This window comes from Pseudophryne corroboree, chromosome 4 (assembly GCF_028390025.1).
Source record: "Pseudophryne corroboree isolate aPseCor3 chromosome 4, aPseCor3.hap2, whole genome shotgun sequence".
NCBI lineage: Eukaryota > Metazoa > Chordata > Amphibia > Anura > Myobatrachidae > Pseudophryne > Pseudophryne corroboree.
Window position 1 is genome coordinate 190,608,522 of NC_086447.1, and position 10,119 is coordinate 190,618,640.

Consider the following 10,119-nt stretch of genomic DNA (forward strand, 5'->3'; position numbering starts at 1 on the left):
AATATCTGACTGTGCTCACACAGCTTAATTGTGGGGGAGACTGGGGAGCAGTTACAGGTTATAGCAGGAGCCAGGAGTACATATTATTAAAATTAAACAGTGCACACTTTTGCTGCAGGAGTGCCACTGCCAGTGTGACTGACCAGTGACCTGACCACACTGACCACCAGTATAGTATACTATATTGTGATTGCCTGAAAAAGTTAAACACTCGTCGTGTGACTTGTGTGGTGTTTTTTTATTCTATAAAAAACTCATTCTGCTGACAGACAGTGTCCAGCAGGTCCGTCATTATATAATATATACCTGTCCGGCTGCAGTAGTGATATATATATATTTTTTATATCATTATTTATCATCCAGTCGCAGCAGACACAGTACGGTAGTTCACGGCTGTAGCTACCTCTGTGTCGGCACTCGGCAGTCCATCCATAATTGTATACCACCTACCCGTGGTTTTTTTTTTCTTTCTTCTTTATACATACTACATCTCATTATCATCCAGTCTATATTAGCAGCAGACACAGTACAGTACGGTAGTCCACGGCTGTAGCTACCTCTGTGTCGGCACTCGGCAGTCCATCCATAATTGTATACCACCTACCCGTGGTTTTTTTTTTCTTCTTTATACATACTACATCTCATTATCATCCAGTCTATATTAGCAGCAGACACAGTACAGTACGGTAGTCCACGGCTGTAGCTACCTCTGTGTCGGCACTCGGCAGTCCATCCATAATTGTATACCACCTACCCGTGGTTTTTTTTTCTTTCTTCTTTATACATACTACATCTCATTATCAACCAGTCTATATTAGCAGCAGACACAGTACAGTACGGTAGTCCACGGCTGTAGCTACCTCTGTGTCGGCACTCGGCAGTCCGTCCATAATTGTATACCACCTACCCGTGGTTTTTTTTCTTTCTTCTTTATACATACTACATCTCATTATCATCCAGTCTATATTAGCAGCAGACACAGTACAGTACGGTAGTCCACGGCTGTAGCTACCTCTGTGTCGGCACTCGGCAGTCCATCCATAATTGTATACCACCTACCCGTGGTTTTTTTTTTCTTCTTTATACATACTACATCTCATTATCATCCAGTCTATATTAGCAGCAGACACAGTACAGTACGGTAGTCCACGGCTGTAGCTACCTCTGTGTCGGCACTCGGCAGTCCATCCATAATTGTATACCACCTACCCGTGTTTTTTTTTTCTTTCTTCTTTATACATACTACATCTCATTATCATCCAGTCTATATTAGCAGCAGACACAGTACAGTACGGTAGTCCACGGCTGTAGCTACCTCTGTGTCGGCACTCGGCAGTCCGTCCATAATTGTATACCACCTACCCGTGGTTTTTTTTCTTTCTTCTTTATACATACTACATCTCATTATCATCCAGTCTATATTAGCAGCAGACACAGTACAGTACGGTAGTCCACGGCTGTAGCTACCTCTGTGTCGGCACTCGGCAGTCCGTCCATAATTGTATACCACCTACCCGTGGTTTTTTTTTCTTTCTTCTTTATACATACATACTACATCTCATTATCAACCAATCTATATTAGCAGCAGACACAGTACAGTACGGTAGTCCACGGCTGTAGCTACCTCTGTGTCGGCACTCGGCAGTCCATCCATAATTGTATACCACCTACCCGTGTTTTTTTTTTCTTCTTTATACATACTACATCTCATTATCATCCAGTCTATATTAGCAGCAGACACAGTACAGTACGGTAGTCCACGGCTGTAGCTACCTCTGTGTCGGCACTCGGCAGTCCGTCCATAATTGTATACCACCTACCCGTGGTTTTTTTTTCTTTCTTCTTTATACATACATACTACATCTCATTATCAACCAGTCTATATTAGCAGCAGACACAGTACAGTTCGGTAGTCCACGGCTGTAGCTACCTCTGTGTCGGCACTCGGCAGTCCATCCATAATTGTATACCACCTACCCGTGTTTTTTTTTTCTTCTTTATACATACTACATCTCATTATCATCCAGTCTATATTAGCAGCAGACACAGTACAGTACGGTAGTCCATGGCTGTAGCTACCTCTGTGTCGGCACTCGGCAGTCCATCCATAATTGTATACCACCTACCCAAGGTTTTTTTTTCTTTCTTCTTTATACATACATACTACATCTCATTATCAACCAGTCTATATTAGCAGCAGACACAGTACAGTACGGTAGTCCACGGCTGTAGCTACCTCTGTGTCGGCACTCGGCAGTCCATCCATAATTGTATACCACCTACCCGTGTTTTTTTTTTCTTCTTTATACATACTACATCTCATTATCATCCAGTCTATATTAGCAGCAGACACAGTACAGTACGGTAGTCCACGGCTGTAGCTACCTCTGTGTCGGCACTCGGCAGTCCGTCCATAATTGTATACCACCTACCCGTGGTTTTTTTTTCTTTCTTCTTTATACATACATACTACATCTCATTATCAACCAGTCTATATTAGCAGCAGACACAGTACAGTACGGTAGTCCACGGCTGTAGCTACCTCTGTGTCGGCACTCGGCAGTCCATCCATAATTGTATACTAGTATCCATCCATCTCCATTGTTTACCTGAGGTGCCTTTTAGTTGTGCCTATTAAAATATGGAGAACAAAAATGTTGAGGTTCCAAAATTAGGGAAAGATCAAGATCCACTTCCACCTCGTGCTGAAGCTGCTGCCACTAGTCATGGCCGAGACGATGAAATGCCAGCAACGTCATCTGCCAAGGCCGATGCCCAATGTCATAGTACAGAGCATGTCAAATCCAAAACACCAAATATCAGTAAAAAAAGGACTCCAAAACCTAAAATAAAATTGTCGGAGGAGAAGCGTAAACTTGCCAATATGCCATTTACCACACGGAGTGGCAAGGAACGGCTGAGGCCCTGGCCTATGTTCATGGCTAGTGGTTCAGCTTCACATGAGGATGGAAGCACTCAGCCTCTCGCTAGAAAAATGAAAAGGCTCAAGCTGGAAAAAGCACAGCAAAGAACTGTGCGTTCTTCGAAATCCCAAATCCACAAGGAGAGTCCAATTGTGTCGGTTGCGATGCCTGACCTTCCCAACACTGGACGTGAAGAGCATGCGCCTTCCACCATTTGCACGCCCCCTGCAAGTGCTGGAAGGAGCACCCGCAGTCCAGTTCCTGATAGTCAGATTGAAGATGTCAGTGTTGAAGTACACCAGGATGAGGAGGATATGGGTGTTGCTGGCGCTGGGGAGGAAATTGACCAGGAGGATTCTGATGGTGAGGTGGTTTGTTTTAGTCAGGCACCCGGGGAGACACCTGTTGTCCGTGGGAGGAATATGGCCGTTGACATGCCTGGTGAAAATACAAAAAAAATCAGCTCTTCGGTGTGGAAGTATTTCACCAGAAATGCGGACAACATTTGTCAAGCCGTGTGTTCCCTTTGTCAAGCTGTAATAAGTAGGGGTAAGGACGTTAACCACCTCGGAACATCCTCCCTTATACGTCACCTGCAGCGCATTCATAATAAGTCAGTGACAAGTTCAAAAACTTTGGCCGACAGCGGAAGCAGTCCACTGACCAGTAAATCCCTTCCTCTTGTAACCATGCTCACGCAAACCACCCCACCAACTCCCTCAGTGTCAATTTCCTCCTTCCCCAGGAATGCCAATAGTCCTGCAGGCCATGTCACTGGCAATTCTGATGATTCCTCTCCTGCCTGGGATTCCTCCGATGCATCCTTGAGTGTAACGCCTACTGCTGCTGGCGCTGCTGTTGTTGCTGCTGGGAGTCGATGGTCATCCCAGAGGGGAAGTCGTAAGCCCACTTGTACTACTTCCAGTAAGCAATTGACTGTTCAACAGTCCTTTGCGAGGAAGATGAAATATCACAGCAGTCATCCTGCTGCAAAGCGGATAACTGAGGCCTTGACAACTATGTTGGTGTTAGACGTGCGTCCGGTATCCGCCGTTAGTTCACAGGGAACTAGACAATTTATTGAGGCAGTGTGCCCCCGTTACCAAATACCATCTAGGTTCCACTTCTCTAGGCAGGCGATACCGAGAATGTACACGGACGTCAGAAAAAGACTCACCAGTGTCCTAAAAAATGCAGTTGTACCCAATGTCCACTTAACCACGGACATGTGGACAAGTGGAGCAGGGCAGGGTCAGGACTATATGACTGTGACAGCCCACTGGGTAGATGTATGGACTCCCGCCGCAAGAACAGCAGCGGCGGCACCTGTAGCAGCATCTCGCAAACGCCAACTCTTTCCTAGGCAGGCTACGCTTTGTATCACCGCTTTCCAGAATACGCACACAGCTGAAAACCTCTTACGGCAACTGAGGAAGATCATCGCGGAATGGCTTACCCCAATTGGACTCTCCTGTGGATTTGTGGCATCGGACAACGCCAGCAATATTGTGTGTGCATTAAATATGGGCAAATTCCAGCACGTCCCATGTTTTGCACATACCTTGAATTTGGTGGTGCAGAATTTTTTAAAAAACGACAGGGGCGTGCAAGAGATGCTGTCGGTGGCCAGAAGAATTGCGGGACACTTTCGGCGTACAGGCACCACGTACAGAAGACTGGAGCACCACCAAAAACTACTGAACCTGCCCTGCCATCATCTGAAGCAAGAAGTGGTAACGAGGTGGAATTCAACCCTCTATATGCTTCAGAGGTTGGAGGAGCAGCAAAAGGCCATTCAAGCCTATACAATTGAGCACGATATAGGAGGTGGAATGCACCTGTCTCAAGCGCAGTGGAGAATGATTTCAACGTTGTGCAAGGTTCTGATGCCCTTTGAACTTGCCACACGTGAAGTCAGTTCAGACACTGCCAGCCTGAGTCAGGTCATTCCCCTCATCAGGCTTTTGCAGAAGAAGCTGGAGACATTGAAGGAGGAGCTAACACGGAGCGATTCCGCTAGGCATGTGGGACTTGTGGATGGAGCCCTTAATTCGCTTAACAAGGATTCACGGGTGGTCAATCTGTTGAAATCAGAGCACTACATTTTGGCCACCGTGCTCGATCCTAGATTTAAAGCCTACCTTGGATCTCTCTTTCCGGCAGACACAAGTCTGCTGGGGTTGAAAGACCTGCTGGTGAGAAAATTGTCAAGTCAAGCGGAACGCGACCTGTCAACATCTCCTCCTTCACATTCTCCCGCAACTGGGGGTGCGAGGAAAAGGCTCAGAATTCCGAGCCCACCCGCTGGCGGTGATGCAGGGCAGTCTGGAGCGACTGCTGATGCTGACATCTGGTCCGGACTGAAGGACCTGACAACGATTACGGATACGGACATGTCGTCTACTGGCACTGCATATGATTCTCTCCCCATTGAAAGAATGGTGGAGGATTATATGAGTGACCGCATCCAAGTAGGCACGTCACACAGTCCGTACTTATACTGGCAGGAAAAAGAGGCAATTTGGAGGCCCTTGCACAAACTGGCTTTATTCTACCTAAGTTGCCCTCCCACAAGTGTGTACTCCGAAAGAGTGTTTAGTGCCGCCGCTCACCTTGTCAGCAATCGGCGTACGAGGTTACATCCAGAAAATGTGGAGAAGATGATGTTCATTAAAATGAATTATAATCAATTCCTCCGCGGAGACATTGACCAGCAGCAATTGCCTCCACAAAGTACACAGGGAGCTGAGATGGTGGATTCCAGTGGGGACGAATTGATAATCTGTGAGGAGGGGGATGTACACGGTGATATATCGGAGGATGATGATGAGGTGGACATCTTGCCTCTGTAGAGCCAGTTTGTGCAAGGAGAGATTAATTGCTTCTTTTTTGGGGGGGTCCAAACCAACCCGTCATATCAGTCACAGTCGTGTGGCAGACCCTGTCACTGAAATGATGGGTTGGTTAAAGTGTGCATGTCCTGTTTTGTTTATACAACATAAGGGTGGGTGGGAGGGCCCAAGGACAATTCCATCTTGCACCTCTTTTTTCTTTTATTTTTCTTTGCGTCATGTGCTGTTTGGGGAGGGTTTTTTGGAAGGGACATCCTGCGTGACACTGCAGTGCCACTCCTAGATGGGCCCGGTGTTTGTGTCGGCCACTAGGGTCGCTTATCTTACTCACACAGTCAGCTACCTCATTGCGCCTCTTTTTTTCTTTGCGTCATGTGCTGTTTGGGGAGGGTTTTTTTGGAAGGGACATCCTGCGTGACACTGCAGTGCCACTCCTAGATGGGCCCGGTGTTTGTGTCGGCCACTAGGGTCGCTTATCTTACTCACACAGTCAGCTACCTCATTGCGCCTCTTTTTTTCTTTGCGTCATGTGCTGTTTGGGGAGGGTTTTTTGGAAGGGACATCCTGCGTGACACTGCAGTGCCACTCCTAGATGGGCCTGGTGTTTGTGTCGGCCACTAGGGTCGCTTATCTTACTCACACAGTCAGCTACCTCATTGCGCCTCTTTTTTTCTTCGCGTCATGTGCTGTTTGGGGAGGGTTTTTTGGAAGGGACATCCTGCGTGACACTGCAGTGCCACTCCTAGATGGGCCCGGTGTTTGTGTCGGCCACTAGGGTCGCTTATCTTACTCACACAGTCAGCTACCTCATTGCGCCTCTTTTTTTCTTTGCGTCATGTGCTGTTTGGGGAGGGTTTTTTGGAAGGGACATCCTGCGTGACACTGCAGTGCCACTCCTAGATGGGCCCGGTGTTTGTGTCGGCCACTAGGGTCGCTTATCTTACTCACACAGTCAGCTACCTCATTGCGCCTCTTTTTTTCTTTGCATCATGTGCTGTTTGGGGAGGGTTTTTTGGAAGGGACATCCTGCGTGACACTGCAGTGCCACTCCTAGATGGGCCCGGTGTTTGTGTCGGCCACTAGGGTCGCTTATCTTACTCACACAGTCAGCTACCTCATTGCGCCTCTTTTTTTCTTTGCGTCATGTGCTGTTTGGGGAGGGTTTTTTGGAAGGGACATCCTGCGTGACACTGCAGTGCCACTCCTAGATGGGCCCGGTGTTTGTGTCGGCCACTAGGGTCGCTTATCTTACTCACACAGCTACCTCATTGCGCCTCTTTTTTTCTTTGCGTCATGTGCTGTTTGGGGAGGGTTTTTTGGAAGGGACATCCTGCGTGACACTGCAGTGCCACTCCTAGATGGGCCCGGTGTTTGTGTCGGCCACTAGGGTCGCTTATCTTACTCACACAGCGACCTCGGTGCAAATTTTAGGACTAAAAATAATATTGTGAGGTGTGAGGTATTCAGAATAGACTGAAAATGAGTGGAAATTAGGGTTTTTGAGGTTAATAATACTTTGGGATCAAAATGACCCCCAAATTCTATGATTTAAGCTGTTTTTTAGGGTTTTTTGAAAAAAACACCCGAATCCAAAACACACCCGAATCCGACAAAAAAAATTCGGTGAGGTTTTGCCAAAACGCGGTCGAACCCAAAACACGGCCGCGGAACCGAACACAAAACCAAAACACAAAACCCGAAAAATTTCCGGCGCTCATCTCTAGTATAAAGGCATACTAAAGTGTGTCATTATGTGTATAAGGTGCTTTACTGTTTGGTGTTACATATAGAAAGGGCACTACTGTGTGGTCTAATGTGAATAAAGAGCAATATGGTGTGGTGTAATGTGACTAAGGAGCAATTCAGTGTGATAATAAAGTTGCAGTACTGTGTAACGTAATTTCAATTGGGGGTACTATGGCATGGCCATGCCCCTTGCCAGCTAAAACACACCTATTTTTGGGCGCACTGTTCCTATGTAAAATATAGGTAGTAGGAAAACCAAAATAAGGACTTCTATGGGTGAGGGATGATGGTGCTGGGAAAGTGGTGCAGGGTCATAGGCAGAACTAGCGGTGGTGCTAGGGGGCACCAGCCAAAATCTTGCCTAGGGCATCATATTGGTTAGGGCCAGCTCTGGGTCAGGCTGTGAGGGTGAGGACATGGTAAGGGTTAGGCACTAGGGTGAGCATTAGGCTGCAGGGGGGGGGGTTAGGTTTAGGCTGTGGGAAGGCAGGAAGACCGTTAGTATACTTACCCACCAGGTGTTGGGATTCTTAGCATTGAGATGCCAGTGTCGGTCTTGTGAATGTTGACATTGTAAGCACCGGGATCCTCTACACAGTTATACAAGTAGCACACACATACATAATATACATACATATACAATATACATACTATATATTTACTGCAGAAAAGGCAGCTAGCAGGGAAGGGGTTAAAAGAGGGACTGCTACATCTACAGGAGATTTAAGGAACATGTAGGCTTCGAGGAGGGGGGTGAGGTTATCAAGCTTCTAAAAGTGAGAAAAGAATGTAAACCGCACTGTGTTAATAATAGCTGCTCAAATATAAAATAGATGCTTAGTTGAAAAAACGAGCGCTAATTAATAAGAGCATAAAAGCGTGGCACCTGTGAAAAAAAAGATTTTGTGTGGTTAAAACATAATGTTTACAGCTCCTCTTGGAGCGGGTTTGAACAGTCAGGAGTGTGGTCTTGCGGATGTATCTGACCCTACCTTACCCTACCTTCCAGCGGAGGTGGTGTTTTACAGTCTCTCTACTGGCCGATCACGTCATCATATCCTCCTCTGGACGCAGCGGTAGAGAGCCAAACATCAGAGGCTCCACGCCAGCACAGTGTTCCCCGCCTCCCGCAGCGGAAGTGAGACGGCAACACACGTGGACCTGCGGACGGGCATAGAGACTGTAAAAGACCACCTCCGCTGGAAGGTAGGGTAAGGTAGGGTCAGATACATCTTCAAGACCACACTCCTGACTGTTCAAACCCGCTCCAAAAGGAGCTGTAAACATTATGTTTTAACCACACAAAATCCTTTTTTTCACAGGTGCCACGCTTTTAATAATTAGCGCTCGTTTTTTCAACTAAGCTTAGAAAAGTGATTACCATGTACAATACTATACACATATAGGAGACAGTCAATTTACCAGCTGTAGGGATCCCAGCTTTCAGGATACCGACGCCAGAATCCCGACACCTGGTGAAATAAGGTCTGGAATCCCCACTTGGGTGGTGGACCATGCCACTACCTGAGCGGGAATATAACCCTGTGCCACGAAGCGTGGTGAGCACAGTGAGCCCACTAGGGGATACGCTGCGCTTGCCACCAGTATCCCGGCTGTCAGGATCCCAGCGTGGGTCTCCTGACACCAGGATCCTGACAGCTGGGATATCATACTGATCCCCATATATAGCATGTTACACACTGACACTAGACAAACCATTTTTTCTGAGTTCATGTTGAACGTTTGCAATCTGCATACAATTTTATCCTTCAGCCTCCTGTCCGTGCAGTCAGTTTGTGGGGGTGGGGGTGTCTGTGCTCTGATTGGATGAGTGACTGTGTGTGATGTGTCACTCAGCCAAAAGGAGCACAGCAGACACTGCTGAGGAGTTCCTGCACTTATCAGGCATCTCCTCAGCATTACAGCAGTGCAGTCCTTTGGAGGCAGCACAGCAGCTGGTTCATTAAGTGCAGTATACAGTTTGTCCCAGACCAGTCAGCAGCCGACCCTGCATTGGCCATGCGGGAGTGGGAGTGGTTACAAAGTACTGTGGGGGGGGGGGGGGGGGGGGGGCACAGTAGATTTACCTGGCAGCCCAGACTGAGTATGACTGAGGTAAGCCATAACTTTGGCCAGAACAGGGGGCGGAGCTACAGGCGAGTCCGGGGGCACAGCTTAAGTCAGGATTCGGGGACAGAGCAGAGCCTCAGGAGGATTCAGTAGTTAGTCAGACCCGCAAGATTTTCAGACAGGCCGTGCGTGGGTTGGTCGGGACTTCGACCAGCCAGTTTGGGGTTCTGTGGGCCTATTTTCAATGGGGGCCTGGAGCTGCAGCTCCATCTGCCCAGTTGTTAATCCAGCCCTGGGTGTGGGGGACTACCTGAAAAATCAGGAGTCTTCTGCAACATCCCGGGAGAGTAGGTAAGTCTGATTAATTGTCCCATTGTATTCACTGAAACTGGCCCCGACGACCAGTGCTAGTGTTTTCGGCACCCCTGCAAACTATAAATTAGTGCCCTACTTCCCATACTTTATAAAGGAACATCACGGTCACGCACTAGTACCCCAAATGCAAATTACACCATACCTTATTTATA